Source organism: Phalaenopsis equestris, unplaced genomic scaffold, assembly GCF_001263595.1.
Source record: "Phalaenopsis equestris unplaced genomic scaffold, ASM126359v1 Scaffold000081, whole genome shotgun sequence".
NCBI lineage: Eukaryota > Viridiplantae > Streptophyta > Magnoliopsida > Asparagales > Orchidaceae > Phalaenopsis > Phalaenopsis equestris.
Window position 1 is genome coordinate 78,279 of NW_018164523.1, and position 19,827 is coordinate 98,105.

A 19,827-nucleotide genomic window follows, 5' to 3' on the forward strand; every position below is an offset into this window, starting at 1 on the left:
TTTGTCACTAAAAAAGACACCATACCTCATAAAAAAAGAGTTATTGGTTGCTTTAAAGCACGTAATACCGAGTTCAATGTGTCACACATATATCACCAAAAATAAAGAAAAAACCATCTAGAAGAGCCTAAAAAAATATAGCATTGAAAAAAAAGATGAACTTGATTGATTTCATTGGGATTTAATATGTGACAATAACCAATAACGGCATGTAGGCCTTCCAGAAGAGTCCTTAAGGTAGAATGTCTCATCATTGACCTCCAAAAGACAAAAAATAAACATATTGCCTCTTCGTTCATCCAAGTGGGGGATAATACATGCAAAAGCGTGAGAAATAAAATTAAGATTCAAAATATAGATGATTGGACAAAACATTGATACAACAAATAGTAAAAGTTTTTCACCATTTATTGCAAATAAAGTAGCAACAAAAAATACAATCAGTCTATTCAGCAACCAACGATGGTGTTTGTAATACACTCTCAACTCTTTCATTTCCATGCACCTTCCTCATCTTGGGTGCAACTCTCATGTAATTCAACCTATGAAAAATAATGTCCTAAGCGATATTCAAATGCTTCAGCTGAAACATGTAAATGATCTTCATTGGCCTTGTTGAAGTCACTGTCTGCGAGAAAGATGCCACTGAATACAGTAATGAATAGCCATTGTGGCCACCATAATCTACATTTACTTAGGAAACGAATATGTCGACATATCCCTATGACCAATTATTCCTTTCACTCTCGAAATGCTCTTTCAATGATACAGTTTAAAGACGAGTGTCTCTTATTAAGCATTCTTTCCTGCCCCAAACAATATTGTTGAATCTTTCAAAATTGAAAATGTAATATTCGGTATCCTAAAATGGCTTCATAAACCCTCTTTGTAATGGGTGTATACATCGACAAAATAATAGTTATCTGACATAAATACATTAAATGGTATTGCAGTGAAAAAAAATATATAATTAGGATTATAGGTTGAGCAAACTTGGGGAAATGATAGACTTGAAATCACATACAACCATTACATTTTACATTGGTGATCCACACCGCCCAATAAATGAGACATTTTCATTATTCGATACACGTGCATTCACATGTGTTTCATCGATAGCTCAAATAAAATTCTAAGATATTAAAGAAATGTGCATAAATTATTATATTCATTTAACTTATGAATATAATGAATAAAAAGGATTACCTTTAAATATGACATTGGGCATGATAATTTTGGATGGTAAACTCACAAAAGCAATCAACCCAACTAAAAACTATATGTTGATTTTCTCTAATGAATGTTAGAATCGCTTCATTTCTCCTCTCATAGATTCATTATGTGATAAAATGTAAAGGGTTATTGCTAACACCTCTCTGAAAATCATCTTGGAGGAGCCATAAAGCCCATGATTCCTTTATAATTCATCTAGGAGATTGCTAAAAATGGGTTGTGACATACAGAACATGTTCTTGAATCTTGTTGAGTGTCCTACAAGCAACTTCCCAACCCATTCATCACTAATGTTAGATAATGTCATGCAAGGAGATCCATCTACTTATGAGTTGTAGCACTCATATATTAAACAACTACAGCTACAATTCTCCTTCTGCGTCTCTCTCTCTTTCTGAATCCATGTTAGTCAAGCGCTTTATTCAGGTAACTAATAAGAATCACTGAATTAAGTAGCATCACAACATTTTCTAGTCTTGCAACAATCATAAATGAACTTGGAAAAGCAAATAACAAAATGTACGATGAAAAAATAAACATCCAAAATAGCATTTACAGTCTCAAAGAAAAAGAAGAATCTAAAGCAAAATCCAAATTATCCTAATGGAAAACAAATACAAATAGTCCAACAAAAAATAAAGGATTTTAAGCATCCTTGATGTCATGAAAATAACGTATATAATTGACCCTAGGTCAGAGGTCATCGTCATAAAGAACTCTTTATGATTCGGGTCCTCCAGCAACTTCATAAAGAACAAATACAATGACATATCCTTATAAATTTATGGAATTGCCTCCATAATTCATATAACTTGTTGGATGGAAGCTGCTTGTGATGTCCCAAGTTCATTGGTGAATGAAGCCACCAGTTGTAAAATTTGGCTTCTAATGAAAACAACCCCTTCTTTTTTTCTTTTTCTCCACCCTCGAACGCTTTGATCAACTAATGGATTCAACTTCATTGAGGATCAAGCTATGGCCTTCATTGGAGTCAACTATTTGTGCGACATCTAAGTCTCAACTATGTCTGCAAACCCTCACTAGAGGTCCATGCATGCTGCTCATTGGCACGACTCCACCAAAAATATAGTCCAACTTCTCTTCTAGCTCAAGGTCAATACCAATGAATTTGAATTTTTTTGTAGGTAGCACCACCAAAAACATAAAGGGACATGGATATGCTGATATATTTTAGGAAAAAATTTTATTATGTAGGTTAGATCTATTTTCACCTCCAATCTCTCAACCCACGACTCTTCTGAAGTATCAATTATCCGCTTGTGGATCCTCATTTCAATTTCTTCCTAATTTTTTAGTCTTTTTATAATTGATCCCACTTATTTTTCAATTGCGTCCTATCGAATTCACTTCATGTAGTTTCCTTTAACATTTTCATAATATTTTTCTAGCACTCCTTGTTAAAATCGGCTATAAGCTTATTTCCCTATTTCACCTCCTTAAGGCATATGTTGCAAAATATTAGTTTTGCTTCCTTATTCCATATAGTAGATGAACCGAGTTCATTTGTCTTAATCAATGTGCTACTAGCATAGAAAAAGTTAAACAACATAAATATTTGAAACAAATAATAACTACCACAAATCAAATAAAAATAAAATTCACATTTTAATTACCACTGCCCCCACAGCAACCACCACCAAATTCGCACCACACACCACCATTTCCACACCACACCATCACTCTAAACACCACACTACACAACACTACCTCCACACCACAACCACCACCACTACACCACATCCATACCACACACATACTCCACACTATCACCCCAACAACACACACAATCACCTCCACACCACATCCACACACTACATCACCACCTTCACACCATATACATACACCACACCAAACACAATCTTCTCAACACCACACCAAACACAATCTTCTCAACAACACACACCATCGCCTTCGCACCACGGACCACCACCTCCACCTTACATCATCTCCACACCACACCACCATCCTGTATACCACATCCACACACCACACATCACACACCACACATCACCACCTCTATAGCAAACACCACTAGGTCCACACAACACACCACCACACACTACACCACATCCACAAACCACACCACCACCACCACACAACACACCTCCACACCACCAACTCCACGTTGACCAAAGAGCGGCATTGGATTTTGAAAGCCCAATAAAAACATTAAAATCAAAATTCAAATAAGAGAGAACTCACCATGTCACATGGGCTTCTTAATTATGGAGTTCAATAACCATGAAACATACACCGCCAAATATACAATTTTTTTATCGATGAAATCAATGGGCATATTATACAGCAACATACAACAAAATATATACAATACCAAAAAATAGAAAAATATCACCCTCCATCCATTCTTCATGAAAATAAAATATAAACAACACCTAAAACATTGTTGTTAACATATGCTAAACCACCTTGCAACCATTTTTCAAATTTTTACTCAAAAATAAAAATTCATTATAAATCCCCAATCCATATTCATGATAAACACAACACCTGAAATATTGTTGTTAACAAATGTTAAACCATCTTGCAACCATTCTTCACATTCTTACTCAAAAAGCAAAATTCAAGATAAATTCCTAATCCATATTCATAGCATACACAACACTCGAAACATTATTGTTAACAAATCCACCACAAGTTGTTTCTCAAATTCTCACTCAAATATCAAAATATTTGGTAAAATCCTAATTGATAATAATAAAATACAAAACAACCAAAAGATTGTTATTCAGAAATCTAACACCAAATTACATTCATTTCTCAAATTTGCACTCAAATATCAAAATGATACCAGGTAGAATAAAATACAATTCAACCTTCGGGGTGATGGGTATGTAATTATACCAATAAAACTAAAACCAACATAGCATAACTCGTGTTATGTATGTATCAACCAAAGACCACAAACCGGACATACCAAAACTAACTAAAATCAAAAAGCACAAAGCAAAAAGTGGGGTTTTAGCTACCAAAAATAGAGAAAAAAAGGAATGTCACCGGTGTTATTTATGTAAAAATCCCAAAAACGAAATTCTCTGTACAAACTATATGACTAATAGAGCAATTCCAGGAAGATGATATGAGAGGGAGAGGATATCAGAGGAAGAAGGAAGCAAATGCTAGCTTTCACAGGTGTCATCAAATGAAGAGAAAGAGTAAAGAAAAAAACCTAGGCGGAGCACTTGCAGGACGGGACAGAGCGGGAGGAAGGGCACACAAGTAATACTGATCTAAGTAACGCACAAAAAGATAGGACAAGATTATAATGCGGCATATTGGGCATGTTTAACTAAACTCGCCTGCGTCGCATGATCGAAACCACATACACTGTGGCAGTTACCCCGGCCACAGCAGAGGTGCTGAGCCAAACAAGCCCTTAGCCCGTCGCTCGTGATTGTGGTTGTGATAAGTTGGGAGCACAAAATAAAGTGTCAAAATAGTTCCCACATTATTTACATGTAGGCATTTTATTTTTTAGAGTTCTTAGTAGTGTTAAAATGATTTTTCTGAATCCTTAAATTATGACTAAAATAGTTCTCATTGTGGATTATTATAGCTCAATTTTGTAATAATTTGTGTCTATTTTGACATATTTATAAAATATTGAACTAAAATAACCCCTTATAAAATCAAGGACTATTTTTACACTTTACCATATTCAAATATTAAAAACTATATAATAAAATTATTAAAAAGATTAAAATTTTAAAGAAGACTCACAACAAATATTCTAAAAATTTATTAGTCTTAATGAAAATTTTGTCTTTCTCTATAATCAATAAATTTATATAGTGATGCATGTCGGAAGGTCCGTGACGGTAGAGTAATGAATTGTTGTCCTGTCGTTGCACAAAAACCTAACACAGACACAGGTAAGTAAAAGAGAAGTAAGCAGGAGGAGACACCTTGATTTTTGAACTATTAAATCTATAGAAATTGATTCTATTATTTATCATTTTATTACCAATGTTGTAAAGGGAGGACCAACTTTAGGGTTAGGACACCCATCTACTATTTTTGTTCTTTATCAGTAGACTAGTGTTGGGTTTGAGAAATGGGAGGTGTTACTTCATCCATTAAAGCCTATTAGTAAGGCAATTGTGAGTATATATGATAAACATGATATTCTTGGCACGGAGCGAGTTCTTCTCAGGCTCCTTCTTCTTCTCAGCCATCTACTTCATATTCTCAATCTCAGCCTTCCATGAGCATGACATCAATGTATGAATGCTTGAAGATTATAAAGGATGATATTGCCATCACCCAGGTCCAAGTTTATGACAATGCAAACTATTTGACACATTTGGATTAGGAGAAGAAATGTCAAAGAAATCACGAAGCTTGCATTTATGTTGTTTAAAAAGAAATGTATAGACAAAATTAGTGGATTGGGGGTGAAAATATAGTGGAATTACCTGCATATCCTCCTTAACAGTTATAAGAGCAGAGCAAGGCAATAGAGGAGGATTCAGAGGAGGAGGCTGATGTTGAACTTGGTGGTGATACTGATGATGATGAGGAGTAGATTTTTATTTTGATGTGATATACTGATGTCTGTATTTTTCCTATTTTTGTATTATTGTATTTACTTTTTATTCTGTTGTACTGGACTTTCTTTCTTCAAGATGACATTATGGATGTAGTGTTATTATTGCTCTAGACTTTATGTGAACTTATTTGTTATGATATTGTAGTTCTTTTAAATGCAATATTCATGTTAAACATGTTGAGCTGAGACCCACTTACAACTGCATACTTGTCCTTTATGTTTATACATGTACATTTTTTGTAACAAACATGTGTGGTTGATAGTAATTTAGTTCTATTTTTTCTCTACTTATATTATTTTTATGAATGTTATAAATGCTAAAAAAATAAGTTTGGGGGGGGGGGAGAAAAATTTTTAAGAACTTAATTTTATTGTGCTCATTAACATGCACTTAAAATTGTTATGCTTTTAGAAGGACTTGAGGTATGTGGTGTTAACTTTAGATTACTTCAATTTTGATTATAAGAATGACGTAGTAGGTTTATTTGAAATTATATGTAAATAAGACTGTTCTAGAGTTAAGTTATATTGTATAAAACTTGTAGAAGTATGATTTTACTATTTCTTGTAGAAAAAAATGTATATTTGAAAAAATAGGAATCCTTGGATTTACATTTTAAAATAATTGAGCCTCTAAAATTATTTCAACTAAACTTTCAATTTTTGAAAAATTTTAAAAGTAAAGGAGAGTGAAAGATTTTACTTTAATGGGATGATAGTGAAATCCAAAATTATTAAACGCACATCTAGATATAATAATGCTCTTATAAATGTGTTTAAGGATTGAAAGAGATCCCAAAGAAAAGGAAGAAAAAGAAAAAAAAAAGAGAAAAATAAATATTAAGGGAGGAGAATATTGAAGAGAAGCCTAATTAAAATTGGTTTCACTTGAATCTTTTTAAACCAAAAGACTTAATACATTCCTAAACTTTTTATATTTAAAACAAAATATTAGTCAATCTTTATAAATAGAGTGCTTTCATTGTAGTTTCTATACTTTCTAAGGATCCTATATTGGATAAATATCAATGATTTTTGAAGTAGATAGAAAATCAAGATTTTGAAGTTGAATACAAGACTTTCTTATAACATAGTTCTAGGCTAATTTATTAGAATTTTTCTTAAGTTAAACTATGACATTCCTAAGGCAAAATTGTTGATACTTTTAATGAAACCCACTTCCTTAAATTAATAAAATTAATTTAAAAAAAATGCTAGTATTACTTGAGGACAAGTAACTTTTAAGTTTGGGGTACTTTGATATGTCCTAAAGCATGCTTAATTTTCTTTGTATTTTGAACCTAATTTTGGATGAAATTACACTTTAAAGAAAGTTATATTTGTGTTTTTCTTGTAGGTATAACAGGTAGAGAATATGAAGCAAATTTGAGCTAAAATGGAGTGAAGCGGAGGCAAAATGGAGCATATTGGAACCAGCAGACTGGCGCTTAGGTGCCAAACTTTGGGCACCAAGGAGCTCCACCTAAGCACCTTAGTGCCAGCTTGTTGGTTGCCTAGGCGCCATTACCCATCCAGGCAAACTGAGAGGCCAACACCTAGGAACCAGTCTTGTGGTGCTAAGGCGCTGGCCAGTTCCTAGGCAGTTTTCTACAGTTGTTGTAGCACTGCTTGGGGAGTTATGGGGTCAATTTAAGTAGTTCGAGGGAGGATAAACAACATTCGGAAGCCTTTGGAAGTAAAGGAAGGCAGATGAGTCATAGTGTAGAGTTAGGGTTTGGTATTTTCTACTTTATTAGAGAAAATGGAGAGGAATTTGAGATAATTCTATAAAGGATATGCTCAGTATTGCAGGGACCACTTGGAAACCTTTTAAGAAGGAATATTCATCTCTTTTATTAGGGAAAAAAGCTAAGTATTGTGTTTTATATTATCTTGTACGTTTTGTAAACACTTTTTTAGTGGATTTGCTTTGATAAGATATGATTTGTGGTGTTTTCCTTATGCATTGTGAGTAGATTTTTCTTACCTTTCTCTTGTGATGAATAAGTTGAATGTGTAGGACTTTATGATTCTTATATAATTGGTCTTTGAAAATTAATGTGATGAGTATTCTTCAAAACTTAATTTACTTTTCATACTGGCCATATGAACTGTTTAAATTTATTTTGATCCATTATGACTCGAAGGAGTGATGGAGGAATGAATAGAGTATTCAAATCAAACTAGTGGGAGAAAGAAAAGTAGTCCATAAGGTGATGCAAATAGATAGGGAAATTGGCTATAATGTGTTTAAATTGGGGGTTAAGGAATTAAAACCAATTTTCACTGTATCTACTAGTTCAAAGTCTAATTTCCATTGTCATAATGGAAATTCACTTCGAAATCTAATTTGTCAGTTCCAAGATGAAAATTTGCATCAAAATTTAATTTATAGTGCCAAAATTCACATTTTGACAATGCAAATTAGATTTCAAAGTTAATTTTCATTTTGAAACTAGCAACCTAGATTCCAAAATAAATTTTCATTCTGGCAATGAAAGTTAGACTTCACAATGGAGGATGCAGTGAAACTATTACAATAAATGAAATATTTCCAGGTGTGCAGTCAATCACATATGGGATTTGCAGATATGAGAATACTTAGATTAATGATTGGTTTTCTATTTGAAAAATAAAATGTGAAAGAAATAAATTTATGTAAGGCTTGTTGTAGCTATGGTGACAGACAATATTATATCTACTACAAGTCATATTGTTTGATATTTTAGTAATTTTAGTTATGACAAAGTTCATTATTAGTCGAACATTGATTCACAATCCATTAGGATGACTCCCTCTAATATTGTATTTCATTGTAGCTACACTAGCCTTCACATAGATACATTTCCATCATATCTTGTCTCTGAGTCAAGAGCCAATCATAAACCTAAGAATCCTCATCTTCAAAACTTTTAACTAGATCACTTTCACACCTTTAAACAAATTATGATAAGAAAACATCTCATATTATGTAGCGAGAGTGTTCACTTCATCATCCAATGAGAAATCCATTTTTCATTCCCAAAATGGAAACTCACTTAAAGCATTATCTTATGCAATGTCATGAAAAAAAAAATGAAGTGCATTTCCATTTCTGGAATGGAAATTGAGTTTCTAATTGTATGAAGAAATGTAGACTCTTAAAACAGCTTGTGAGATATTTCCTAATCAGAAATTGTTCATAAATGTGAAAAAAGATCTGGGAAGAGTTGCTGAGATGAGAATACTTAGGTGGATAAGTGACTTTACATTTGTAGAGAAAATGAGACAGAAATATACTTGTGAAAGGGTTGGTGTAGCTACAGTGACAACCAAGATTATAGGAAAATATGGATAAATGTTGGTCAATAATCGGTCTTCGAAAACTCATAAAACACCAATAGGTTGTTAACGTTATGACTTCGAAGCTATATAAGAAAAAATTCACTCCTATTAAAATGTGTTGATTATTGTCAGGTTTCATCATCATTTCTTATCAATCAATCAATATATCTATTAAAAAAATTAAATAAAACATATTCAGTTGAATACACTTTATAATGTGTTGCTTATTTTTAGGTTTGAAGGTACACATAGTTATTCATACATCAAGATCACAGATGTACAATAGACTTTATCCCAATAGAAAAGGGATTACTCAGGAGTTCTTGAATGGGGTCGAGGCTTTTGTGGCAGCTGCTTCTCAATTATTGGTTTACCTATCTGAGGATAGGTATTGGTGTCCATGCTCAAAACACAGAAATCAAAAACACCTAAGGCTTGACGAAGTGAGGTATGATCTGTAGCGTCAAGGATTTCCACTAGATTAATGGATTTGCACTTCAAATTGGGAGGTTGATCCTACAACATTCAGATCTGCCCCTTCGATGAGTTATGATCCACCATCTAGATTTGACTCAAGAAGATTTAAAGAAATGATATTTTATGGAGCAAGACATCATTGTACAAGCTAAGTGCACCAGGAAAAGGCACCAAATCTTGAGGCTCGAATGATTTATGATTTATTGAATGCTGCTCAAAGGAAACTATGAGAAGGTTGCCTGTCTTATTTTGAGTTATTAGTAGCTCTCAAAATGTTGAAAATCAAAACATAGTACAATATGTTCCGAGCATTGTTGACCTCATCTTATGAGAATCTACCTCAAATTGACATCTACGAACAGGACATGTCTTGACCCATCCACATTAACTCAGGATCCCTAGGCACCCTCCTAAAAGCCCAATGATCACCATGATCATTAAATTCATCTTAGGGAGGAGTCTATCAACATTGACATCTTAAACCCATCTACGGTCCCCCAACCCTAAAAATTAGACCAAATCTCTAAGGTGCCCTTTTTGAGCCCAAGTTATGAGGACACCCTAGGTTAATCAAATCAATGATGACAAACATTGATTTGGTCACCACATTGACCATTTGGTCAATCCTAGACCCAATGGTCATCACATTGATCATTTGGTCAACTATGGACCCAATGGTCATCACATTGACCTATAGGTCAACTTTAGACCGAATGGTCAGCAGATTAACCATTAGGTCAATCCTAGGACCTACTTGGTAAAACTTGGTCAATTGATCAACCCTGAGATCCAATTGGTCAAAACTGGATAATTGGTCAATTCTGGGACCCAATTGGTCAAAATTGGTCATTTGGTCAATTCTGGGACCAAATTGGTCAAACCTGGTAAATGGGTCAACCCTAAATCACCTTAACCAACCCATGAACCCTTATTCAATATATTGAGCATAGGTTCAACCCAACATTACATGGAAAATCCTATAACCAAGTAGATTCAAATGGTCAACCAAATGAGTTTGATCTAATTAATTCATTAATTAATTAATAATGTAATTAATTAATTAATAATTCAATTAATTGAGTCATTAAATCACCTCATGAAAAGACTTTAGCCCAAGGGCTACACATGGAAACTTAAGCACACTCATGAGGGCCCAAGCCCAAATCTCCCTTTACCCATGTGCTATTGGGTCACCCATGACCCATAAATCCATCATGACATGCCAAATTCATGAAGTTTATTGAGCCAGACAAGAAGCCACTTTTTTGACCCAAAGTCAAAAATCATCATGAGGAGGGGGAGTATGTGGCATCTTACTCAAAGTCCACAATACACCCTTTGAACTTAGATAGACCAGCTGATCCAACTCATCCTTGAACTGTCCATCCATCTCCACCCTCCCCCCATGGGAAAGAAGCTCTCTAAAATTTCCTTCATCATCATATTCAAGCTCATGATGAAGAAACCATGGAGATGAGAGAAGGGGATATCCATAGCCAAAGTCCACCTCCTTTATCTTCTCTGCCTCCTCAAATCAAGCCCGAGCGTAGCCACCTCCTCCCACGTCTATAAAATGGCCATACCCAAGAGCTCCCACAAGAGAGAGGATGACATATAGAGCCCTCAAATCTTGACACACTCAACAACAAATTTGTTTCTCACACCCTAGGGAATAAAACCCCTAAAGTTTTAGCTCTTGAAATCCACAGAATAATCCCAATTTCAAACTTGAAAACTAGGGTGATTTTTTAGGTTTACAAAAACCTCAATGAAACCTCATTCTAAGCACTTCAAAAGCTTCACCATACCCTTACGACCCTTCACCAATCAAAATTGAGCCAATCGACAAGCTCTAACCTATCCCAAGGTGAACTGAGTCACGATTCCATCAAGGACATACCCAAACTTGATTTCAAATCAAATTGGACACAAGGAGAGCTTTCTGAAGTCAAGGAAAAGCTTTACAAAGTTTCTAATCGAGGCTACACCTCTTGGACCAAGGTATGGACCTCTAACCCTAATTCTCTTCTTGGGTTTAGACCTTTATGCAGAAAAGGTTCATATCACTCTTGATCCGCAGTATATATTTGTTCTCTTAGTCTTGATGAAGCTTTAAGAACAAAAATTATAAATTTGGTGGAAAATTGAAAGAAAAATTAGCCCTAGATCATGAACGATTCTTGATCCATCATCTTATGGGGACGATGTACTGATGTCGTCCATTTCCACATTTTGGAAATGGATGGCTCTGATCTAGTTGCGTCGCAGATTTTTCCATATGAAGCGGACGAAACTGTGGACCATGTGGCTGCTTGCATGGAAAGCTCCTCCAATAGGTTGCTGCCACGCCACTCTTCGACATGTTCATGGTATGAGCTGGTGCATGTAGGATAAATAGAAAAAAAATCTATTTTTCTATTTAATTAAATTTAAAAAAGTCATAAAATATTTAAAAAATCATAACTTGACATAAAATAATCATAAAAATGAACCAAAAATACCTTTGGATTCAAGAGAACAAGGAGAAAATTATAAAAATGAAATTAGAATTAATGGATTATATTTAATTTTTAATTAATTAATTACTCTCCATAGTAATTTAATTATTAAATATCATTATAAATTCAAAAAATGACAAAATTTTCAGGAATTAATTATTTCATCCTTGGGGACATTTCCTAATTTTTTCAAGGCTAGAAAATTCCACAAAGTCAAATCCACCAATTTTCACCTAATTTTATAATTATTTTCAAAAATAATTATAAAAAATCAAAAAATTATAAATTAAATTGGAAATTGGTTAGAAGATTTAGGGTAATGAAATTTAGCTCTTAAATGTCAATTTCTAGCCTTTGACAAATTATAAATTTTAAAATTTACAATTTGGCCCTAAAATTTCCATAGGTTTGATCATTTGCCTTAAAATGATTGTTAGGATGAGTCTAATCCTAATATTTAGGTTTAATTCATCTTAAACCTAAAATAAACCTAAGCTTTAAAAAAGTTGGGCTTAATCAAACTAAAATCCTTGGGTTCAACTCAAATGAACCCAAGATAAAAACCCTAAATCTTTGGGTTCAAACCAAATGAGCCCAAGACAAAACCCTAAACCATTGGGTTCAACCCAAATGAACCCAAGACGAAACCAAAGCCCTTGGGTTCAAACCAAAACCTTGGGTTCAACCCAAATGAACCCAAATTAAACCAAAACCTTTGGGTTCAACCAAAATGAACCTTAGTCAAACCCAAATGAACCCAATCTAAACTGAAGTTTATAGGTTCAATTCAATTTGAACCTAAAACAAATTTAAAACCTTAAATCCAACCAAGGTTAGGTTTAAGTACTTAAACCTTAATTAAGCCTTACCCTAATTAGACTTAATTAACCCTTAAACCTTACTTTCATTAGGCTTAAGTAACCTAAAATCTTAATTAAGTCTAATGTTAATTAGACACAATTAACCCTTAAACCTTACTTACATTAGGCTTAAGTAACCATAAACCTTAATTAAGTCTAACCCCATTTAGACTTAATTAATCTTTAAGCCTTACTTAAATTAGGCTTAAGTGACATGTAAACCTTAATTAAGTTTAAGCCTTATTTACATAAGGCTTAAGTAGCCTTAAACCTTAATTAAGTATAACCCTAATTAGATTTAATTAATTCTTAAGCCTTACTTACATTAAGCTTAAGTGACTTTTAAACCTTGATTAAGTCTAACCCTAATTAGACTTAATTAACCCTTAAGCCTTACTTAGATTAGGATTAAGTAATCTTAAACCTTAATTAACTATAACCCTAATTAGACTAATTAATCCTTAAGTCTTACTGCATTAGGCTTAATCGACCTTTAAACCTTAATTAAGTATAACCCTAATTAGACTTCATTAACCCTTAAACCTTACATTGCGCTTAAGTAACCTTAAATCTTAATTACGTCTAACCCTAATTAGACTTAATTAATCCTTAAGCCTTACTTACATTAGGCTTAAGTGACCTTTAAACTTTAATTAAGTCTAATTCTAATTAAATTTCATTAATCCTTAAGCCTTACTTACATTAGGCTTAAGTGACCTTTAAACTTTAATTAAGTCTAATTCTAATTAAATTTCATTAATCCTTAAGCCTTACTTACATTAGGCTTAAGTGGCCTTTAAACCTTTATTAAATATAACCCTAATTAAACATAATTACCCTTAAGCCTTAATTACATTTGGCTTAAGTAACCTTAAACCTTAATTAAGTCTAACCATAATTAAACTTAATTAACCCTTAAGCCTTACTTACATTAGGCTTAAGTAACCTTAAACCTTAACTAGGTCCAACCTCAATTAGACCTAATTAACTGTTATGCCTTACTTACATTAGGCTTAAGTAAATCTTAACCATAATTAGGTCCAACCTTAATTAGACCTAATTAACTTATAAGCCTTACTTACATTAGGCTTAAGTAAACCTTAAGTCATAGTTAAGTCTAACCCTAATTAGACCTAATTAATGCTTAAGCCTTACTAACATTAGGCTTAAATGACCCTTTAAACATTAATTAGTTCTAACCTCAAATAGATCTAATTAACCCTTAAGCCTTACTTATATTACTTAAGTAAATCTTATACCTTAATTGAGTCTAACCCTAATTAAACTTAATTAATTCTTAAGCCATACTTACATTAGGCTTAAATACCCTTAAACCTTAATTAAGTCTAACACTAATTAGACTCAATTAATTCTTAAGCCTTACTTACATTAGGCTTAAGTACCCTTAAACCCTAATTAAGTCTAAACCTAATTAGACTTAATTAATTCTTAAGCCTTACTTAAATTAGGATTAAACCAACTTAAACCTTAATTAAGCCTAACCCTAATTAAACTTGATTGATTCTTAAGCCTTACTTACATAAGGCTTAAGTGCCCTTAAACCCTAATTAACTCTAACCCTAATTAAACTTAATTAATTCTTAAGCCTTACTTAAATTAGGCTTAAGTGACATGTAAACCTTAATTAAGTTTAAGCCTTATTTACATAAGGCTTAAGTAGCCTTAAACCTTAATTAAGTATAACCCTAATTAGATTTAATTAATTCTTAAGCCTTACTTACATTAAGCTTAAGTGACTTTTAAACCTTGATTAAGTCTAACCCTAATTAGACTTAATTAACCCTTAAGCCTTACTTAGATTAGGATTAAGTAATCTTAAACCTTAATTAACTATAACCCTAATTAGACTAATTAATCCTTAAGTCTTACTGCATTAGGCTTAATCGACCTTTAAACCTTAATTAAGTATAACCCTAATTAGACTTCATTAACCCTTAAACCTTACATTGCGCTTAAGTAACCTTAAATCTTAATTACGTCTAACCCTAATTAGACTTAATTAATCCTTAAGCCTTACTTACATTAGGCTTAAGTGGCCTTTAAACCTTTATTAAATATAACCCTAATTAAACATAATTACCCTTAAGCCTTAATTACATTTGGCTTAAGTAACCTTAAACCTTAATTAAGTCTAACCATAATTAAACTTAATTAACCCTTAAGCCTTACTTACATTAGGCTTAAGTAAATCTTAACCATAATTAGGTCCAACCTTAATTAGACCTAATTAACTTATAAGCCTTACTTACATTAGGCTTAAGTAAACCTTAAGTCATAGTTAAGTCTAACCCTAATTAGACCTAATTAATGCTTAAGCCTTACTAACATTAGGCTTAAATGACCCTTTAAACATTAATTAGTTCTAACCTCAAATAGATCTAATTAACCCTTAAGCCTTACTTATATTACTTAAGTAAATCTTATACCTTAATTGAGTCTAACCCTAATTAAACTTAATTAATTCTTAAGCCATACTTACATTAGGCTTAAATACCCTTAAACCTTAATTAAGTCTAACACTAATTAGACTCAATTAATTCTTAAGCCTTACTTACATTAGGCTTAAGTACCCTTAAACCCTAATTAAGTCTAAACCTAATTAGACTTAATTAATTCTTAAGCCTTACTTAAATTAGGATTAAACCAACTTAAACCTTAATTAAGCCTAACCCTAATTAAACTTGATTGATTCTTAAGCCTTACTTACATAAGGCTTAAGTGCCCTTAAACCCTAATTAACTCTAACCCTAATTAAACTTAATTAATTCTTAAGCCTTACTTAAATTAGGCTTAATTAATCTTAAACCATAATTAGGTCTAACCCTAATTAGACCTAATTAATCTCACTAAGCATTATTTAAATTAGGCTTAATTAAAATTAAACCATAATTAGAACTAATTAATCTCATTAAGCCTTACTTAAATTAATTTTAATTAACCTTAAACCATAATTAGGTCTGACCCTAATTAGACCTAATTAATCTCATTAAGCATTGCTTAAATTAGGCTTAATTAAACTTAAACCATAATTAGGTATCATTAAGGCTTACTTACATCAAGCTTAATTAACCTTAAACCATAATTAATTCTAACCCTAATTAGACTTAGTTAATCTCCTTAAGCCTACATTAAGCTTAAATGAACATCACAACAAATAATTAGGTCTAACCTTAATTAGACCTAATTAATTTTCTTAAGTCTTACTTACATTAGGCTTAAATGACCTTTAAACCTTAATTATATCTAACCTAAATTAGACTTAATTATCCATTAAGCCTTACCCAAATTAGGCTTAATCTATCTTAAACCTTAATTAAGTCTATCATAAATTAGACTTAATTATCCATTAAGCCTTACCCAAGTTAGACTTAATACATCTTAAACCTTAATTAAGTCAACCTAAATCTTAGGCTCAATTCAAATTCAACCCAATTGAACCTAAGTCAACATAAACCTTAGGTTCAACCAAAATTAAACCTAAGTCAACCTAACTCTTAGGATCAACCCAAATTGAACCTAAGTCAACCTAAACCTTAGGTTCAACCCAAATTGAACCTAAATCATTTTAAACTTTAGGTTCTACCTAAATTGAACTTAAGTAACTCTATAATTCAAGTTCTACCTAAGTTGAACCTAAATGATCTTAAACTCTAGGTTCTACCTTAATTGAGCCTAAACTATTCCATACCTTAGGTTCTACCTAAATGGAACTTAAGTAACATTGAACTTTAGGTTCTACTTAAATTGTACCTAAGTGACCTTATACTTAAGGTTCTATTCAGATTGAACCTAAATGACTATAAAATTTAGGTTCTACCTAAATTGAATATAATTAGCTCTAAATCAAAGCTCCTTTAGGTTCTACTTACATTGAACCTAAACCTTAAGTCTAACTCAAATGAGACTTAACCAAATCTCTTTTAGGTTCTACTTACATTGAACCTAAACCTTAAGTCTAACTCAAATGAGACTTAACCAAATCTCTTTTAGGTTCTACTTACATTGAACCTAAACCTTAAGTCTAACTCATATTAGACTTAGGCCCTGTTTGGCACAGCTTTTTCATCGACGGTGGCGTTTTCAGAACGCCGCCTACCCGTTTGTTTCGAGCGTTCGTTCGGCGGCGTTCTGAACGCTGCGTCCCGCGGTTCGGTTTTTCTTCATTATGCGGATCGCGGGGCGCCTCCTGCGTTCGGCGTTGGCTGTTGGCGTTAGGGCTGCAATTCCTTCTTTTGCCCTTGGTGATCTCCCTCGCGCTCTCCCCTCGCTTCCTCCCTCTCCGAACGAAAGCATCATTAGGGCTCGATTTCTCGTTCTTTTTCCCTCTCCGGTAAGATCTGGATTCGTGAGTTTTATGGATCGATGAATTTTTTTTGGTTCTTCTACATGTACCTGCTTCTATTGCTTCGGATCTCTGAGTTTTGCGAGTGATTGTTTGGTAGTTAACATATTCTTCTAAAACTTCTCTTGATTTGGCATCTGTCTCACAAAGAACTTCCATTACTGGGAAACGTCTTACAAAAAAATTGTTTACATTATCCGTTGCATCTCTATTGAATGCTACAATATGGATTTGGGAAAGGAGTATCTTTATTACATGCTACAATTCGGCCATTCTTTTCTTCATCTCTACCCGATTTCTGTTGGTTCAAATCAGATTATGCATATGACCTTGACATTATGGATTATGCATATCACATTGCAAGCATGACATATGGTAACATCAAATTATTGCTTAGTCGTCTATACATATGATTAGTCAAAAAACTATTGCTTCTGAAATATGAAAATAGTAAGATTACTCATATCACCAGGCAAAATATCATTAGAGAAGCAATTGCCAGAACATTTCTCCATATCGAAGATGTTTCAAATTTTTAAAAACCTGAGACAATTTTTCTGATATGGGGAATGTATGAACAACAAACGAATGCTTCTAGATGCCTTTGAAATTTCAGCAAATATGTAAAGAATCAAGTGGTATGTATGTAGATATTCAAATTTCTGTAACAAGTGTATGACCATATAATATCATCCATATGTTCTCCTCAAAATCTGAGACACAATGCTCAATAGAATTATTCCAAATGGTTTCAGTTAATGGCATTAAATTCAGCAAGTGAATTGATTTCAGCCAATAACTATGTTCTCAGCCAATAACTCTGTTATATGGATCTTGCTTGCCTCTTACTGCTAGCCACTTCATTATTAATTGACACTAGTCACACATCTTGGCATTCAAATGAGATTTACAGTGACATTTCTCCATATCGAAGATGTTTCAAATTTTTAAAAACCTGATACATATTTTCTGAAATGGGGAATGTATGAACAACAAACGAATGCTTCTAGATGCCTTTGAAATTTCAGCAAATATGTAAAGAATCAAGTGGTATGTATGTAGATATTCAAATTTCTGTAACAAGTGTATGACCATATAATATCATCCATATGTTCTCCTCAAAATCTGAGACACAATGCTCATTAGAATTATTCCAAATGGTTTCAGTTAATGGCATTAAATTCAGCAAGTGAATTGATTTCAGCCAATAACTATGTTTTCAGCCAATAACTCTGTTATATGGATCTTGCTTGCCTCTTACTGCTAGCCACTTCATTATTAATTGACACTAGTCACATATCTTGGCATTCAAATGAGATTTACAGTGAAATTTCTCCATATCTAAGATGTTTCAAATTTTTAAAAACCTGATACATATTTTCTGAAATGGGGAATGTATGAACAACAAACGAATGCTTCTACATGCCTTTGAAGTTTCAGCAAATATGTAAAGAATCAAGTGGTATGTATGTAGATATTCAAATTTCTGTAACAAGTGTATGACCATATAATATCATCCATATGTTCTCCTCAAAATCTGAGACACAATGCTCATTAGAATTATTCCAAATGGTTTCAGTTAATGGCATTAAATTCAGCAAGTGAATTGATTTCAGCCAATAACTATGTTTTCAGCCAATAACTCTGTTATATGGATCTTGCTTGCCTCTTACTGCTAGCCACTTCATTATTAATTGACACTAGTCACATATCTTGGCATTCAAATGAGATTTACAGTGACATTTCTCCATATCGAAGATGTTTCAAATTTTTAAAAAATCTGAGACATTTTTTCTGATATGGGGAATGTATGAACAACAAACGAATGCTTCTACATGCCTTTGAAGTTTCAGCAAATATGTAAAGAATCAAGTGGTATGTATGTAGATATTCAAATTTCTGTAACAAGTGTATGACCATATAATATCATCCATATGTTCTCCTCAAAATCTGAGACACAATGCTCATTAGAATTATTCCAAATGGTTTCAGTTAATGGCATTAAATTCAGCAAGTGAATTGATTTCAGCCAATAACTATGTTTTCAGCCAATAACTCTGTTATATGGATCTTGCTTGCCTCTTACTGCTAGCCACTTCATTATTAATTGACACTAGTCACATATCTTGGCATTCAAATGAGATTTACAGTGACATTTCTCCATATCGAAGATGTTTCAAATTTTTAAAAAATCTGAGACATTTTTTCTGATATGGGGAATGTATGAACAACAAACGAATGCTTCTACATGCCTTTGAAGTTTCAGCAAATATGTAAAGAATCAAGTGGTATGTATGTAAATATTCAAATTTCTGTAACAAGTGGTATAGCAGTTTTCATGTTTCTGGAACACCTCATTTCCATCCTACACAATGAAAGTAATATATCCATCCTACACAATGAAAGTAATATATCCATCCTACACAATGAAAGTAATATATCCATCCTACACAATGAAAGTAATATATCCATCCTACACAATGA